The sequence below is a fragment of the Macrobrachium nipponense genome, chromosome 40, assembly GCF_015104395.2.
Source record: "Macrobrachium nipponense isolate FS-2020 chromosome 40, ASM1510439v2, whole genome shotgun sequence".
NCBI classification, from domain to species: Eukaryota; Metazoa; Arthropoda; class Malacostraca; order Decapoda; family Palaemonidae; genus Macrobrachium; species Macrobrachium nipponense.
The window spans coordinates 25,406,939-25,423,551 of NC_061101.1; the positions used below are offsets into that span (position 1 = coordinate 25,406,939).

At 45.0% G+C, this 16,613-nt stretch overlaps 1 protein-coding gene across 1 annotated transcript in view; it reads left to right on the plus strand.

The window, feature by feature from the left end:
- Positions 1 to 2,223: 2,223 nt before the first annotated feature.
- LOC135212026 (lactosylceramide 4-alpha-galactosyltransferase-like) overlaps positions 2,224 to 16,613 on the plus strand; it is a 69,985-nt gene continuing 55,595 nt past the window's right edge. Inside the window, exon 1 of the mRNA XM_064245320.1 lies at positions 2,224 to 2,301. The gene's annotated coding sequence lies outside the window, so the exon portion shown is untranslated. The remainder of the gene's footprint in view (positions 2,302 to 16,613) is intronic.

The window sequence follows — 16,613 nt, forward strand, 5'->3', positions numbered from 1 at the left end:
CCAGAGAAGCCATTAGGAGAGGTCAAAAGATCGGGAGGGGAAAGGTAGTAGTTCGCCCCTCTGAACGCTCCTTTGCGTGCCCCTCTAGGAGTGTGTATGCGTATGTGCGTAGTACACTGTATGGGCATGATATCGCCCAAAATTGTATTGACACACACCACCAATTAATTCACTACATTTAATAAATATGTTGAAGTTGCACACTATTATATTTGGAATTTATTTTTGACAACGAAGTTGATAATTATTGTAGTTTTTTTTTTTTTATGTTCATGAAAACCTTGTATGTCAGTTCTTCATTCGTTGTAATTGTATAACTTTTCTTTTCCCCAACAAAACCCGAATGCAGGACGGAACGAACAGCTTCTTGGCTCAACTTTTGAGGTGACCTGTTATCTAGTGTTGTGTAGTGATGTGTGTGTGTGGATTTAGAAAGGGCGATTGCCCTGATTCTTTGAATTTTGTCGTAATTTGTTTCATTTGAGTGCCATTGATTTACAATTCCCCTTGAGTGATTAATTTCATTTGTCACTTATATGTTATTACTCTTTCATATGTTCAACTTTTAGTTATTAAATTAATTTTAACTTTACATTTATCAAATGCGTTTCAATATCCTATCGATTTTATTTCATTTTCCCTATGTTTCAGTTTTGTGGAGGTTGAATATAAATTGATCTGATAAACCTTTATTGTGTTCATACTTTAAGGTTATGCAAATAACTTTTAGAAACGAGATAACACAGCGGTCCTCTAAGGTTTGAAAATCAACCCGAGAGTACTCGCAACATTTAGAGAGAGAGAGGCGCGTACCTCTCGTCGTATCTCGTGTAGCGATTTATGATCTGAGTTCATGTCTACAAGGACTGCTCAGTAAGTGAACGTACTTAATTGTGCTACTATTCATTAATGATATTGGTGTGTTATCCTCGTTAATAATGAATTGGGTTGAGAGATATCTCCCGATAAATTAGAAACCGCAAAGGGAGTTTTGTGGAGTTGTTACGTAAGGCTTTTAGCGGTTTTTGACCAAGTAACAACGTTAAGCATATAATACAGTCCACTATAAGTCTATCTTTTTCGCCACACAAGTTGTCATTGATTGTGTTGGTGTTGTTTGGGCAGTGAGTTGTTGTTTCTGAGTTGTATGATTTGTTGTGCTGTTCTCGAGTTGTTGGTATTTGTTTGCGTAGTGATTTTTTTTTTTTTTTTTTTTATTTTTGTGCTTGTCTGTCTTGTGTATTGAATTCAGCAGCTGTTGTGTCACGATGACTGTATCCAGCGGACGGCACAGCGTCTCGCCCTGAGTGTCTCGAGTCAGGTGAGTAGTAGGTACATGTGTTTGCGTTTTGTGTTCTGTGTCTCGTTAAGCCAGTTGTCCTTCATGTAATAGTTACGCAAAGGGAAACGTGACTAGGAAAATTTGTCAGTCTGAACGAAAATCCGCATAAACAAAGAAAACGAAATTCTCACCTTGCTCGGTAAACTAAATTATTTAATTTTCTAATTGTGAACAATGTTTCATCCGAGTCTGTCCCTGATATGTGTAATATCTGAATCGATGTGTTCGTCACTATTTGACCATATAATTATGCAATGTTCCTCGGTATCATTATTAACATTTTGGGTAAATCTTAATAAGTGCCCCGGCCGATTTTTAGTATAAATGTGTTTATACCTTGAAAGAAGATACTGATTATGTTCTAAGGAAGACGGAAATTAGTGGCGGTAAGTCCTATCGGTCTAGAAAACACAACTTGAATATTTGAACCTTTAGAAAAACAAAGTCCTTCATGTTGTTGTCTCTGTCGTATCACCTATTTTAATGAGCACCCGTTCGTTCGTTTGTGTGCTGCGCAGTCTCAAATTGTCATGTGGAAACCACACCTTCCGAATGATGTCACGGATAAAACTCCAACCAAAAAGTGACATCGTTATAAACAACATCCAATCGTAAAAAAGCACGTTTCAGTTATCTCTGAAACAAAAAACACAAGTGTTTCCAGCCAGTGGCAATATTTAATGTTACCAAGTCGTTATTTTTCATTAAGTTTCCCCACAATGCGTGAAAATTGTTACGTGAATTAAAGAGGTTTAACAAACTATTGTTCAAGGTCTATTGCTATGGGCATATAAGGTAAAACACCGCGTGGACCGGCCCAACTCTCCGACTATCACGGCTTGCCACCCTCCGAAAAAGTACTTTTAACGCGTCCTGACCCCGGAGAACAGAGAATGGTCATCAGTCACGAGTTGTTGTTGGTGAGAGAAGGAGCTAAAGACCTCTACTCTCCTTTCGAAGTAAGTATTTTCTCCAAAGTTAGAAATTAAGGCCATATTTTAAGATTTAAACAGAGGGTAATGAAGTAATTAAAAGGGTGGCCAACGCAGTGCAATCTTCACCAAAACGGTTTCGAAATATTTACTTACAACTCGAAATATTTAGAAGATTGACGCTATCTCGATGTTTGCGGCGTCTCTTGTGTCAATGAACTTCCCATTTCCTGCAGTAAATCCGCACACCACTCGTACGCATAGACGCTGGGGCACTTTGATCACAACAATCGTACACCTGAACTCTTACCACGGCATTCTTTGCCGCGTTTTGCGGCGTTTTGCGTTCTTCAATTGTTTGACATTTTGTTGGATATTTAGCCGTTGCATATTTTAAATTGCATATTAAAGACCACCTAAAGGTTTCACGCCTCTGTGAAAGCTGCTGCTGAACTCTATCCTTCACTGTAAGATAAGCTATTTCCTGCATGTATTTTGATTATCGTGTAAAAAATATGATGGAGTATTGTCTCTCAGTTAGCAACCTAGCCACCTGGGGGGGGGGGGGGGGGGGGGGAGGCAAACAAGTCCTTATGGGTGCCGGTCCCAAGCCCGGATAAATAGGGAGGGTTGGTGTCAGGAAGGGCATCCGGCTGTAAAAATCTGTGCCAAAACCAAAAAATGGAATGAGCCAAAATATGGAAAGAGGTAATGCTAGGGCGTACTCCGTAAACGACGCACAGAGACATCGCCCTAACTCTGTGGTAAGGCAAGGGCTACTGCATCAGGAGCGGGTGCAGCTAAAGAAGCGAGCTCACATTGGGTTTAGAGTATGTCAGCTAAATGTTGGGTCCATGACTGGGAGAGGTAGAGAATTGGCTGACTTGATGAGAGAAAAGAAAGTAGATGTTATGTGTGTGCAAGAAACGCGGTGGAAAGGAAATAAAGCTAAAGAGTTGGGAGATGGATATAAGCTATATTATGGTGGAGCAAATAAACAAGGTAGAAATGGAGTTGGCATAGTACTGTCTAGTGAACTAAAGAACTCGGTAATAGAAGTGCACAGAAAGAATGACCGTATCATCAGATTGAAGATATGTTATGGAGGAGAGATTCTGAATATTATAAGCGCATATGCACCACAAGTTGGTTGCACAGAAGAAGAGAAGGGAAATTTCTGGAGAGACATGGATGGAATAATGCAAGAACTGAAAGAGCATGAGAGGGTGATAGTTGGGGCAGATTTGAATGGCCATGTCGGAAGTGAAAATGAGGCGATTGGGCGGGTGCATGGGGGCCATGGAATTGGGGAGAGAAACCCAGAAGGAGAGAGTGTAGTGGACTTTGCTGTGTCATTCGACATGGCAATAGTAAACACATTCTTTAAGAAGAAAAGGGAACACCTAATAACATATAGGAGTGGGGGAAGATTCTCCCAGATAGACTACTTCTTGTGTAAAGGATAAATCTGGTGGAGGTCAAGAACTGCAAAGTTATTCCAGGCGACCATGTAGCCCCCCAACACAGACTGCTTATGTATGGGTTTGAAGTTGAAAATGGAAAGACAAAACCAAAGCTAAAGGGACAAGGAAAATTAAATGGTACAAATTAGAGAAGGAAGGGGATAAGAAGAGAGAGTTTAAGAGGAGGAGGGTTTTGGAGGATATTGATATAGGGATTGAAGATGTTCAAGAATGGTGGGTGGCACGAATGCAGCAGTAATAAGGCATGGAAAGGAGCTGCTAGGAGAGACATCTGGTATCATATGGGAAGCAAGGAGAGTTGTGGTGGGATGAAGACATTGAGAAAGTAGTAAAAGATAAGAAGGAGGCAAAGAAAAGATGGGAAGAGTCACAGTCAGTGGAAGACAGAGATAGGTACAGAGAGAAAAACAAGGTGGTGAAAAAGGTGGTAGCCAAAGCTAAAGCAAAGTCGTATGATGATGTGTATAATGAGCTGGGGACAAAGGAAGGATTAAAGAAGATGATCAAGCTATCAAAGGCTAGAAATAAGAGCACCAAGATATACAAACATATCAAACAAATAAAGGATCAAGATGGTGTAGTACTTAGAAAGGAGGAAGACATTGTGAAGAGATGGAAAGATTATTTCGAACAGTTGTTAAATGAAGAAAATAATAGACTAATAAGAGAGGATGGGCAAGTGAACATTGGCATGGTAATGAGGTTTTCTAGGCAAGAGGTACTAAATGCACTGAAGAAGATGAAGAATGGGAAGGCAACTGGACCAGACATGACTCCGGTGGAGGCATGGAAAGCATTAGGAGATGAAGGAGTGGATATACTGTACGATCTTATGATAAAGATCCTTGAACAGGAAAAGATACCAAATGAGTGGCGTGGGAGTATATTGATCCCAATTTTTAAAGGGAAAGGCGATGTCCAAGAGTAGGGTAATTATAGGGGCATTAAATTGATGTCCCACACTTTGAAGATACTGGAAAGGATGATAGATGCTAGACTGAGAGAAGAAGTACAAATAGGCAAAGAGCAGATGGGATTTATGAAGGGAAGGGGAACAACAGATGGTATATTTTGTCTGAGGCAAATAATGGAGAAATTCGGGGAAAGAAAACGGGACCTACATATGGTATTCATTGACTTTGAAAGGGCTTATGACCGAGTCCCGAGACAAGAGGGAGAAGATGGTGCCAGAGAAGTATGTGCAATTGATACAAGAGATGTACCGGAATGTATTTACCAGAGTGAGGAGCAGTGTTGGGGAGACAGAAGGTTTTGAGGTGAGAGTAGGATTACACCAGGGGTCGGCTCTGAGCCCATTTATCTTTAACATAGTGATGGATGTTATAATAGAGGAAGTAAGGGAGACAGTACCATGGAACATATTGTATGCGGATGATATTGTTCTGTGTGCAGAGAGCAGGGAAGATCTGGAAGTGAAATTGGAAAGATGGAGACAAGTACTGGAGGACAGAGGAATGAGAATAAGTAGATCTAAGACAGAATATATGTGTACCACCACTGAGGGGCATGATAGAGAAAGTATTCAGCTTGGTGGAGAGCAAATAAGGAGAGTTGATAAGTTTAAGTATTTGGGAGCTTTTGTTAACGCTGGAGGAAGTATGGAAGAAGTAAAACACCGGGTACAGGCAGGCTGGAACAACTGGAGAGCGGCCTCTGGAGTTCTTTGTGACAAAAGAGTGCCGCTTAGGTTAAAAGGAAAATTTCACAAGACGGTGGTAAGAACAGCAATGCTGTATGGTACGGAAACAGCAAGCATGAGAAAAACAGAGCAGAAGAAGATGGATGTGGCAGAAATGAGAATGCTTAGGTGGATGTCTGGGGTGACAAGAGAGGATAGGATCAGAAATGACTACATAAGGGGGTCGACTAAGGTGGTGGAAGTATCAAAGAAAGTACAGGAGGGGAGGCTGAGATGGTATGGACACCTGTTGAGGAGAGATGAGGACCACGCTGGGAGACATACTATGGGGGTGGAGGTGCAAGGAAGAAGAAGAAGAGGGAGACCAAGAAAGAGATGGAAGGACTGTGTGAGAGGAGACTTGCATGAGAAGGGAATTGATGAGGCAGAAGCACAGGATAGAAATAGATGGAAACGGCTCATCCGAAACGGCGACCCCATATAAAAATGGGAACAAGCTGGGAAGAAGAAGAAGATTGTCTCTCAGTTAGCCTAATGGCCGCTCAAATTTTATTGAATTGTCACGAAGTGCGCAGGGAAGGTAGTGCCCTTAAAGGCTACCTTGGCCACTTGGTGCAAGCAATGAATCTTTGTATTGTGATGTAACTTGTATTTATTTATTCCATTATAGTAGTTAAAGAATGAAAACCTTTAGCCTCAGGTGAAGCACAATCTGCAAGTATATATAAAAAAGTCACGAAACAAAGAAAAATACTTTTATTCTCTCTATCTCTCTCTCTCTCTCTCTTAATATCTGAATACCTTTGCAAGGATAGATGTGATCTGAAAGGTAAGCACTAGAACAACTTTGCATTTTATCCCGGGCCTCGGCCGCCCGTCCCGTGACGCGTGGCGGGGGTCGCCCGCCTGTCCTGTTTTAGACTCTTTTCAGTTCTCCTGGGGCTTCTCTGAATCCTTTCAGTTTCCCTGGGGCTTCTCCGAATCCTTTCAGTTTTCCTGGGGCCTTCTTCTCCGAACCTACCAATTCAGTGTTCTCCTGGGGCTTCTCCGAAATCCTTTCAGTCCTCCTTTGCCTGGGGCTTCTCCGAATAACCTTTCAGTTATCCTTGGGGCTTCTTCTCAGAATCCTTTCAGTTTCCCTGGGGCTTCTCCGAATACCTTGTCAGGTTCTCCTGGGTCCTTTCTTTCCGTAATCCTTTCAGCTCTCCTGGGCTTTTCCGAATCCTGTTTCAGTTTCCCTGGGGGCTTCTCCGAATCCAATTTCAGTTTTCAGCCTTCTCCGGGGAACCTTTCCAATTTTCCTTGGCTTCTCCGAATCCTTTCAATTTTCCTGGGGCTTCTCCGAATCCTTTTCAATTTCCTTGGGCTTCTCCGAAATCCCTTTCAGTTTTCCTGGGGGCTTCTCTGAATCCTTTCAGTTTTCCTGTTGCTTCTCCGATCCTTTCAGTTTCCTGGGGCTTCTCCGAAATCCTTTCAGTTTCCCTGGGGGGCTTCCTCCGAATCCTTTCAGTTTCTCCCTAGGGTTCTCCGAATCCCTTTTTCAGTTTCCCTGTTTTGCTTCTCCGAATCCTTTCAGTTTTCCTGGGGCTTCTCCGAATCCTTTCAGTTTCCCTGGGGCTTCTCCGAATCCTTTCAGTTTCCCTTTGGCTTCTCCGAATCCTTTCAGTTTCCCTTTGGCTTCTCCGAATCCTTTCAGTTTTCCTGGGGCTTCTCCGAATCCTCTCAGTTTCCCTTAGCGCTTTGGGGCTCGAATCCTTTCAGTTTCCCTGGGGCTTCTCCGATCCTTTCAGTTTTCCCTGGGGCTTCTCGAATCCTTTTCACTTTCCGGTGCTGGGCTTCTCCGATCCTTTCAGTTCTTCCTGGGGAAGTGCTTCTCCGAATACCTTCAGTTCCTTTCCGGGGGCTGCTTCTCCGAATCCTTTCAGTTCTCCTGGGGCTTCATTTCCGAAGTCCTTTCAGTTTTCCCTGTGCTTCTCGAAGCCTTTAAGTTTCCCTTGGGCTTCTCCTTTCCAATCCTCCTCAGTTTCCCTAGGGCTTCTCTGAAATCCTTTCAGTTTTCCTGTTTTGCTCTCTGAATCCTCAGTTTCTCCGTTTGCTTCTCTGAATCCTTTCAGTCCATGGGCTGTCTGAATCCTTTCAGTTTCCGTCCATTTGGGCTTCTCTGAATCCTTTCAGTTTTCCTAGTTTCCCTTTGGCTTCTCCGAATCCTTTTCAGTTCTGTTGCCTTGCTCTCGAATCTTTTCAGTTCCCGGGGCTTCTCCGAATCCTTTCAGTTCTCCTGGCTGGGGCTCCGAATCCTTTCAGTTCCTAGTTTCGGGGCTCTCCGAATCCTTTCAGTTTTCCCTGTTGCTTCTCCGAATCCTTTCAGTTTCCCTGGGGCTTCTCCGAATCCTTTCAGTTTTCCTGGGGCTTCTCCGAATCCTTTCAGTTTCCCTTGGCTTCTCGGTGAATCCTTTTCAGTTTTCCTTGGCTTCTCTGAATCCTTTCAGTTTTCCCTGGGGCTTTCGCGAATCCTTTCAGTTTCCCTGGGGCTTCTCTGAATCCTTTCAGTTCCCTGGGGCCCTGGGCTTCTCCAATCCTTTCAGTTTCCCCAGGCTTCTTTCCGAATAACCTTTTCAGGGGTTTTCTGGGCTTCTCCGAAAATCCTCTCATTTTCCCGTAGCGCTTCTCACGAATCCTTTCAGGGTTTCCCCTTGGGGCTTCCTCCGAATCCTTTCAGTTTCCTGGGGCTTCTTGGAATCCTTTCAGTTTCCCTGGGGCTTCTCCGAATCCTTTACAGTTCCCCTCCTGGGGCTGGGGGGGGGCCTTCTACGAACTAATCCTTTCAGTTTCCGCTTGGGCAGGGCTTCTTCCGAATCCTTTCAGTTTTCCTCCTTGGGCTTCTCCTGGAATCCTTTCAGTTTTCCTGTTTGCTTCTTCCGAATCTTTGAAAGTTTCCCTTGGCTTCTAGAATTTTCCTTTCAGTTTCCCTAGGCTTCCTCTGAATCCCCTTTTCAGTTTGCCCTGTGGGGCTTCTCTGAATCCTTTCAGTTTCCCCTTGGGGCTTCTCCGAATCCTTTCAGTTTTCATGTTGGGGCTTCTCTGAATCCCATTTCAGTTTTCTTTTCCTAGGTCGATTCTTTGAATCCTTTCAGTTTTCCTGTTGCTTTCTCTGAATCCTTTCAGTTCCCCTGGCTTTCCTCCGAATCCTTTCAGTTTCCCTGGGCTTCTCCGAATCCTTTCCAGTTTCGCCAGGGCTTTTCCTTCCCGATCCTTTCAGTTTTTCCCTGTTGCTTCTCCGAATCCTTTCCAGTTTTCCTTTTGGGGCCTTGCTTCCGAATCCTTTCATTTTTCCCCTTGGGGCTTCTCCGAATCCTTTCAAGTTTTCCCTTTTGCTTTCCTTCCGGGGACCTTTCATTTCCTTTGGCTTCTTCCGAATCCTTTCCAGTTTTCCTGGGGGCCCCTATCTCGAATCCTTTCAGCCCTGGCTCTCCGAATCCTTTTCAGTTCTTTCCCTGGGGCTTGGGCTTCTCCGAATCCTTTCATGTTTCCCTCCAGGGGCCTGGTTCTTCCTCCAATCCTTTCAGTTTTCTCCTTGGGGCTTCTCTGAATCCTTTTCAGTTTTCCCTATTGGCCTTTCTCCCGAAATCCTTTCAGTTTTCCCTATTGGCTTCTCCTGAATACCTTTCAGTTTTCCCCTGGGGCTTATCCTGAATCCTTTCCATTTCAAGTTTTCCTGTTGCTTTTTCCTAACCTGAATCCTTTCAGTTTTCCCCTGTTGCTTCTCCGGAAATCCTTTCAATTTTCCTGGTTGATTCTCTTTTCCTGAATACCTTTCAGTTCCCCTTGGGCTCACTGACTCCTTTCAGTGGCCCATGGGTTTTCCTGAATCCTTTCAGTTTTCACCGTAGGGATTCTCCTGAATCCTTTCAGTTTTCCCTGTTGGGGATTCTCTGCCGAAAATAATCTTTTCAGTTTCCCTGGGGCTTCTCCGAATCCTTTCAGTCTTTCCCTTAGGGCTTTTCTCCGGAATTCCTTTTCAGTTTTCCCTCCTTAGGGCTTCTCCGGAATCCTTTTCAAGTTCCCTGTTTGCTTTAGAATTTTCCTTTCAGGGGGGTTTTCCTTTGGGGCTTCTCCGAATCCTTTCAAATTTTTCCCTGGGGCTTCTTTCCGAAATCCTGTTCAGGGTTTCCTTTGGCTCCGCCGAATCCTTTCAGTTTCCCTTTGGCTTTCTCCGAATCCTTTCAGTTTTCCCTTTGGGCTTCTCCGAATTGCCTTTCAGTTTTCCCTGGGGCTTCTTCCGAATCCTTTCTTAGTTTCCCTTCCCAGGGGGGCAGGAGGGCTTCTCCGAAAATCCTTTTCAGTTCCTTTTCCCTGGGGATGGGCTTCTTCCAAATCCCTTTTCAGTTTTTCCTCCGGGGGCTTCTCTGAATCCTTTCAGTTTTCCCTGGGTTCGCTTCCGAATCACCTTTCAGTTTCCCCTCCTGGGGCTTTCTCCGGGAATCCTTTCAGTTTTTCTTGGCCTTATCCTTTCAAGTTCCTTTTCAGTTTTTCTGCTTGGGCTTCATCCTGCAAATCCTTTCCAGTTTTTCCTTCCTTGGCTTCTCCTGGAAGCCTTTTCAAGTTTTTTTCCCCTGTTTGCTTCCTCCTGAAAATCCTTTCAAGTTTCACCCTGGGGCTTCTCCTGAATCCTTTTCAGTTTCCCCATAGGGGCTTCTCCTGAATCCTTATTCAGTTTTTCCAGTTGATTCTCTGAAATCCTTTCAGTTTTCCTGGGGTTGCTTCTCGAATCCTTTCAGTTTTCCATGGGGTTTTACTTCTCTCGAATCCTTTCAGTTTCCCACTGAGGGCTTGCTCTGGAATCCTTTTCAGTTTTCCTGTTTGCTTCTCTGAATCCTTTTTCAGTTTTTCCCCTGTTGGGCCTTCTCCTGAATCCTTTCCGTTTCCCTTGGGGCTTCTCCGAATCCTTTCAGTTTTCCTCCTTAGGGCTTTCTCCTGATAATCCTTTCAGTTTTCCCTGGGGCTTGCCTTCTCCGAATTACCTTTCAGTTTTCACTGAGGGGCTTTCTCCGTTCATACCGAATCCTTTCAGTTTTCCCTGTTGGGGCTTTCTCCTGAACTCCTTGCAGGTTTCCCTGGGGATTCTCCGATCCTTTCAGTTTTCCCTTTGGCTTCTCCGACCTTTCAGTTTTCCTGGGGCTTCCTCGTCTTTCAGTTTCCCTGGGGCTTCTCCGAATCCTTTCAGTTCTCCTGGGGCTGCTCTCCGATCTTTCAGTTCTCCTGGGGCTGGGCTTCTCCAAATCCTTTCAAGTTCTCCTGGGGCTTCTCTGAATCCTTTCAGTTTTCCTGTTGCTTCTCTGATCCTTTCAGTTTCCCCTCCGTGGCTTCTCCGAATCCTTTTCATTTTCCTGGGCTTCTCGTGAATCCTTTCAGTTTTCCTGTTGCTTCTCTGAATCCTTTCATTTTCCTGTTGCTTCTCTGATCCTTTCAGGTTTCCTGTTGCTTCTCTGAATCCTTTCATTCCCCTGGGGCTTCTCTGATCCTTTTCAGTTTCCCCTGGGGCTTCCTCCGAATCCTTTCAGTTTTCCTGTTGCTTCTATGAATCCTTTCAGTTTTCCCTGTTGCTTCTCTGAATCCTTCAGTTTTCCTGTTGCTTGGCCTCTGAATCCTTTCAGCTTTCCCTGTTGCTTCTCTGATCCTTTCAGTTTTCCCTGTTGCTTCTCATGAATCCTTTCAGTTTTCCTGGTGCTTCTCTGAATCCTTTCAGTTTCCTTGGGGCTTCTCCGAATCCTTTCAGTTTTCCTTTTGCTTCTCTGAATCCTTTCAGTTTTCCCTGGGGCTTCTCCTGAATCCTTTCCAGTTTTCCTAGTGGCTTCTCCGAATTTTTCCTTTCAGTTTTCCTGTTGCTTCTCTGGAATCCTTTCAAGTTCCCCTGGGGCTTCTCCGAAACCTTTCAGTTTCCTTATTGCTTCTCCCTGGGGAATCCTTTCAGCTTCCCCTGGGGCTTCTCCGAATCCTTTTCAGTTTTTCCCTGTTGCTTTTCTGAACCCTTTCAGTTTTTCCCCCCTGTTGCTTCTCGAATCCTTTCAGTTTTCCTGTTGCTAATTTGCCCCTGTTGCTTCTTTGTTCTCCGAATCCTTTCAGTAACCTTGTGGGGCTCCTTTTGAATCCCTTTTCCAGTTTTCCGTTTGCTTCTCTGAATCTTTTCTTTCAGTTTTCCTTTGTTGCTTCTCTGAATCCTTTCAGTCCTGTTCGCCTTTCTTTTCCTGAATCCTTTCAGTCCTGCTTCTTCCGAATCCTTTCAGTTTTCCTGTTCTTCTCTGAATCCTTTCAGTCTGCTTCCTCTGAATCCTTTCAGTTTCTTTCCCTGGGCTTATCCGAATCCTTTCAGTTTCCCTGGGGCTTGTTTCTCCGATCCTTTTCAGTTTTCCCCTGTTCTTCTCCGAATCCTATTCAGTTCCCCTGGGGCTTCTCCGAATCCTTTCCAGTTTTTCCCTGTTGCTTTCTCTGAATCCTTCATTCCCCTGGGGCTTCTCTGAATCCTATCAGTTTCTCCCTGTTGTTTTCTCTGAATCCTTTCAGTTCCCCTGGGGCTTCTCCGATCCTTTCAGTTTTCCTGTTGCTTCCTCTGAATCCTTTCAGTTTTCCTTGTTGCTTCTCCGAAGTCCTTTTCAGTTTCCTGTTGCTTCTCTGACTCCTTTCAGTTTTTCCTGTTTCTTCTCCGAAATCCTTTCAGTTTTCCCTGGGGCTTTCTCCAAATCCTTTTCAGTTTCCCTGCGGCTCTCCGAATTCCTTTTCAGTTCCACCTTGGGGCCTTCTCAGAATCCTTTAAGTTTCCCCTGGGGCTTCTTCTCCAAATCCTTTCAGTTTCGCCTTCCCTGGGGCTTCTCCGAATCCTTTTCAGTTTTTCCTGGGCTTCTCTGAATTCTTTCAGTTTCCCTGGGGCTTCTACGAATCCTTTCAGTTTCCCTGGGGCTTCTCCGAATCCTTTCAGTTTTCCTGTTGCTTCTCTGAATCCTTTCAGTTTCCCTGGGGCTTCTCCGAATCCTTTCAGTTTTCCTGTTGCTTCTCCGAATCCTTTCAGTTTTCCTGGGGCTCTCTGATCCTTTCAGTTTTCCTGTTGCTTCTCAGAATCCTTTCATTTTTCCTTGGGGCTTCTTCCGACTCCCTTTCATTCCCTGGGGCTTCTCCGAATCCTTTCGTTTTCCTGGGCTTCTCCGAATCTTTCAGTTTTCCTTGGGGCTTCTCCGAATCCTTTCATTTTCCTGTTGCTTCTCTGAATCCTTTCAGTTTTCCTTGGGGCTTCTCCGAATCCTTTCAGTTTCCTGTTGCTTCTCCGAAATCCTTTCAGTTTTTCCTGTTGCTTCTCTCCGAATCCTTTTCAGTTTTCCTGGGGCTTCTTCTCCGATCCTTTCAGTTTTCCCTGGGGCTTCTCCGGATCCTTTCAGTTTCTCCCTGGGGCTTCTACTAATCCTTTCATTCCTGGGCTTCTCCGAATCCTTTCAGTTTTCCTGTTTGCTTCTCTGAATCCTTTCAGTTGTTCCTTGGGGCTTCTCCGCATCCTTTCAGTTTCCTGGTGCTTGCTCCGAATCCTTTTCAGTTCCTTGGTGCTTCATCCGAATCCTTTCAGTTTTCCTGTTTGCTTCTCTAATCCTTTCAGTTTCCCTGGTGCTTCTCCGAATCCTTTCAGTTTCCCTGGGGCTTCTCCGAATCCTTTCAGTTTCCCTGGGGCTTCTCCGAATCCTTTCAGTTTCCCTGGTGCTTCTCCGAATCCTTTCAGTTTCCCTGGGGCTTCTCCGAATCCTTTCAGTTTCCCTGGTGGCTTTCTCCGAATCTTTCAGTTTTCCTGGGGCTTTCTCCAAATCCTTTCATATTTTCCCTTGGCTCTCCGAATCCTGTCAGTTTCCTGTGGTGCTTTTCCGAATCCTTTCAGTTTTCGCTGGGGCTTCTCCGAACCCGTTTCAGTTTCCCTGCGGCTGTCTTCTCCGAATCCTTTCATGTTTCCTTGGGGCTTCTCCGAATCCTTTCGTTTCCTGGTTCTTCTCCCGAATCCTTTCAGTTTTCCTGTTGCTTCTTCCGAAATCCTTTTCAGTTTCCTGGGCCTTCTCTGAATCCTTTCAGTTTTCCTGTTGCTTCGTCCAATCCTTTCAGTTTTCCCTGGGTCTTCTCCGAATCCTTTCCAGTTTTCCTTGGGCTTCTCTTCTCCGAATCCTTTCAGTTTCCTGGGGCTTCTCCGAATCCTTTCATTTTCCTGTTGCTTTGTCCCCCCCTCTGATCCTTTCAGTTTCCTTGGGGCTTCTCCGATCTTTTTCAGTTTTCCTGTTGCTTCTCCGATCCTTTCAGTTTTCCTGGGGCTTCCCTATCCTTTCAGTTTTCCTGTTGCTTTCTCCGAATCCTTTCAGTTTTCCTGGGGGCCCCCCATTTCTCTGAATCCTTATCAGTTCTCCTGGGCTTCCTCCGAATCCTTTCGTTATTTTTGGGGGCTTCTCCGATCCTTTTCAGTTTTCCCTGTTTGCTTCGCTGAAATCCTTTCAGTTTCCCTGGGGCTTCTGGCTTACTCCGAATCCTTATCCTTTCAGTTTTCTTGTTTCTTCTTCTCCGAATCCTTTAAGTTTCCTTGGGCTTCCTCCAGAATCCTTTTCAGTTTTTCCTTTGCTTCTCCGAATCCTTTCGTTTTCCTGTTGCCTTCTCCAAATCCTTTCAGTTTTCCCTTGGGGCTTCTGTCTCCGATCCTTTCAGTTTCCCCTGGGGCTTCTTCCCGAATCCTTTTCAGTTTTCCCTGGCTTCTCCGAACCTTTCAGTTTCCCGGGGGCTTCTCTTGAATCCTTTCAGTTTCCCTGGCTTTCCTCCGAAGCCTTTGCGAGTTTCCCTGGGGCTTTCTCTGAATCCTTCCAGTTTTCCGCTGGGGCTTCTCTGAATCCTTTCAAGTTCTCCTGGGGCTTCTCCGAATCCTTTCAGTTTCCTTGGGGCTTCTCCGAATCCTTGCAGTTTCCTGTTCTTCTTCTTTCTCCGAATCCTTTCTCCTTTTCCTGGGGCTTGTCTCTGATCCTTTCAGTTTCCTGGGGCTTTCTCCGAATCCTTTTCAGTTTTCCTGGGCTTCTCCGAATCCGTTCAGTTTTTCCGTTGCTTTCTCCGAATCCTTTTGTTCCGTTTTCCTGGGGGCTCTCTGATCCTCTCATTTTCCTGGGGCTTCTTCTCCGCATCCTTTACATTTTCCCTGGTCTTTCTCCGAATCCTTTCAGTTTTCCTGGGGCTTCTCCGAATCCTTTCAGTTTTCCTTGGGCTTCTCCGAATCCCTTTCAGTTTGCCTGGGGCTTTCTCTGATCCTCTCAGTTTTCCTTGGGGCTTCTCCGAATCCTTCCGTTTTCCTGTTGCTTCTCTGATCCTTTCAGTTTTCCTGTTGCTTCTCCCATCCTTTCAGTTTCCTTGGGGCCTTCTCCGAATCCTTTCAAGTTTTCCTGTTGCTTCAAAGAAAATCCTTTCAGTTTTCCTGTTGCTGTCTTCGCCTAATCCTCTTCAGTTTTCCTGGGGCTTTCTCCGAATCCTTTCAGTTTTCCTGGGGCTTCCTTCTCTGATCCTTTCAGTTCTTCCTGGGTCTTCTCCGAATCCTTTCAGTTTCCTTGGGGGCTTCTCCGAATCCTTTCCAGTTTTTCCCTGTTGCTTCTCTTCTCTCCGAATCCTTTCAGTTTCCTTGAGGCTTCTCCGAATCCTTATGAGTTTTCCGGTTGCTTCTTCCGAATCCTTTCAGTTTCCTGTTGCTTCTTTTTCCTCCGAATCCTTTAAGGTTTCCTTGGGGCTTCTCCGAATCCTTTCAGTTTTCCTTGGGTCCTTCTCTGAATCCTTTCAGTTTTCCTGGGCTTTCCTTCCGAATCCTTTCAGTTCCCTGGGCTTCTCCGAATCCTTTCAGTTTTCCTGGGGCTTCTCCAATCCTTTTTCAGGTTTCCTTGGGCTTCTCCGAATCCTTTCAGTTTTCCCCTGTTGGGGCTTCTCCGAATACCTTTCAGTTTCCTTGGGGCTTCTCCGAAATTTTCCTTTCAGTTTTCCTATTGCTATCTTGTTCTCCGAATCCTTTCAGTTTTCCTGTTGCTTCTCTGATCCTTTCATTTTCCCCTCAGGGGCTTCTTATTCTCCGAATCCTTTCAGTTTTCCTGGGGCTTCTCTGATCCTTTTCAGTTCTCCTGGGGCTTCTCCCGAATCCCCCCTTTCAGTTTCCTTGGGGCTTCCTCCGAATCCTTTCGTTTTCCTGTTGCTTCTTTGCTTCTCCGAAGCCTTTCAGTTTCCTTGGGGCTCTCCGCATACTTTCATTTTCCCCTGTTGGGCTTCTTCTCCGAATTCCTTTCCAGTTTTTCCTGTTGCTTCTCCGAATCCTTTCAGTTTCCTGGGGCTTCTTTTCCTGATTCCTTTCAGTTTTCCTGGGGCTTCTCTGAATCCTTTCAGGTTCCTTTCCTGGGGCTTCTCTAATTTTCCTTTCGTTTTCTTGGGGCTTCTCTGAATCCTTTTCAGTTTTTCCCATGTTGCTTCTCTTGATCCTTTCAGTTCCCTGGGGCTCTCTGAATCCTTTTCAGTTTTTCCCTGTTGGGCTTCTTCCGAATCCTTTCAGTTTTCCTGTTTTGCTTCTCAATCTTTCAATTCCCCTGGGGCTTCTCCTGAATCCTTTCAGTTTTCCGTGTTGCTTCCTCTGACTCCTTTCATTTTTCCCTGTTGGGGCTTCTCCTGAATCCTCCTTTCAGTTGTTTTCCTGTTGCTTATCTGAATCCTTTCAAGCTTTTCCTGTTGCTTCTCATGAATCCTTTCAGTTTCCCTGGGGCTTCTCCGAATCTTTTAGTTTCCCTGGGGCCTTCTCACGAATCCTTCAGTTTCCCTTGGGGCTTCTCCGAATCCTTTCAGTTTTCCCTTGGGGCTTCTCCGATCCTTGCAGTTCACTGGAGGCTTCTTCTGAATACTTTAAGTTCTCTGGGGCTTCTGCCCGAATCCATTCAGTTCCTTGTGGGCTTCTCCGAACCTTTCAGTTTTCCTGTCGCTTCTGAATCCTTTCAGTTTCCTTGGCGGCTTCTCCGAATCCTTTCAGTTTGTCCCTGTTGCTTATCCGAAATCCTTTCAGTTTTCCTAGGGGCTCTCCTGAATCCTTTCAGTTTTCCTGGGGCTTAATCGAATCCTTTCAGTTTCCCTGGGGCTCTCCGAAGCCTTTCAGTTTTCCTGTTTGCCTTCTTCTGAAT